Here is a 2,097-nt window from a genome sequence, read left to right on the forward strand (position 1 = left end):
TCTGCCCCACCCCACAGTCCTTGGCAAACACTAATCTACTTTGGCATCTATGGATTTGCCTATTCTGTAAATTTCACATTATGGGAATAATATAATATGTGACTTTGTATGTCTGATTTTTTTCACATAGCCTAACAGTCGCTAGATATAGCTATGTTGTACCATGTATTAGTATTATATTACATTTTTATGGCTGAATCACATGCATATTTTGTATCTGTTCATCAATTGATGGGCATTTGAGATGTCTCCACTTTTTTAGTTTATGAATAATTTGGCTATTCACACCTGTGTACCCATTTTTTCCAGGGATATATAGTTTTGGCATACTTGTTTAAATGCGTGGTAGTAAAATGACAGGATTATACATTATTAATTCTATCTTTAATATTTTGAGCAAAACTGTTTTCTAAAGCGATCCCCAATTTTAGATTCGCAATTTCTCTCATTCTCAAACACTCGTTATCACCTCTCTTTTTATTGCTGCCACCCTAGTGGACATGATGGATACCTGCCTGTCAGTCGGACAGGTCTACACAATCTCTTGACATAAGTGAGCAAAGCTTCCGACACTACCTGTTTGTTGAAACATCTCAATTAGTAGTCCACCAACCCCTGGAACTCTACATTTGCCAATACCTCATTGCACCTTGGGATTCTTCCTTCAGTCTGACTGGTTTTTGATCATATACTACCTCCTGAAAGGGTTAAATATCAGCGAAATCTTTTTGGTTTGAACTATATTGCTAATGGAGGGTCCTAGTGGCAGAGTTGATGGCACACTGTGCTGCTGACCATAAGCAGCAAAGAGCCACCAGGCCCTCCACAGAAGACAGATGCCTCTCTCTACTCCTCTAAAGACTTGTGACCTCAGGAAGCCAAACGAGAAGTTCTACTCTGTTGGACAGGGCAGCTATGACTTGGAATGGACCCCATGATAGTGAGTTCCATGGTTTTGCTATATGGATCATGCAACATGCAAATCGGATTTTACTCTGGCTGATTTAAAATAGTTACAACAATGCATCTATTGAAAACTACTAGAAATCCAAGTCAGATTCAGAAAGGGACTTGGAATGAGGTATCATTCCTGATGTTAAATGGATATTGATGGAAAAGAGAAGACATCAAAAAGATGTTTATCTGTGTTTCATTGCTTATGCAGAGACGTTAGACTGTGTGGATCACAACAAATTATGGATAACGTTGCAAATAATGTTTAGAACACTTCATTGTGCTCATAGACCAAGAGAAAGTCGTTCAAACAGAACAATTGAATTCTGGTTTAAAATTCAGAAAAGGTGTATGTCAGGGTTGTATCGTTTCACCATATTTATATTTTAAAAAATCCTTACAATTTGATCAATAAGCAATCTAATGATAAACCAAGACTAGATTGAGGTTGTCAAGTATTTTATTTGTCTCTGTCATCATGGAAGCAACAATAAAGAAATCAAGCAATGTATTACATTGGGTAAATCTTTTGTAAAGGACTTCTTAAAAGTATTAAAAGCAAGGGTCACTTTGAGGACTAAGGTGTGTCTGACCCACACATGATATTTTCAGTCATGTCCTATGCATGCCAAAATTGTTCAATGAATAATGGAAACCTAAGAGGAATTGTTGCCTTTGAACTGTGATGGTGAAGAATCTACAATGGACTGCCCCAAGAATGAATCAACTCTTTTGCATGTGAACAGCCAGTTTCCTCAGATTCCTCTGGTGAAAAGACTATTTTCCCCCCATTGTTTTTTTTAAACTTATTGTATTGGGGGCTCATACAATTCTCATCACAATCCATACATACATCCACTGTGTCAAGCACATATGTACATTCATTGCCCTCATCATTCTCAAAACATTTGCCCTCCACCTCAGCCCTTAATATCAGTTGCTCATTTTCCCCCTCCCTCCCCACCCCCATCCCTCATGAACCCGTCATAATTCACAACTTATTATAGTTTTGTCATAAATTATACTGTCTGACATCTCTCCCCGCCCTCTTCTCTGCTGTCCCTCCCCCAGGGAGGAGGCAATACCTAGATTCTTGTAATCAGTTCCCCCTTTCCACCTCACATTCCCTTCACCCTCCAGGCC

Source organism: Echinops telfairi, unplaced genomic scaffold (genome assembly GCF_000313985.2).
Source record: "Echinops telfairi isolate 266 unplaced genomic scaffold, ASM31398v2 ScPeMD7_2;HRSCAF=8, whole genome shotgun sequence".
NCBI classification, from domain to species: domain Eukaryota; kingdom Metazoa; phylum Chordata; class Mammalia; order Afrosoricida; family Tenrecidae; genus Echinops; species Echinops telfairi.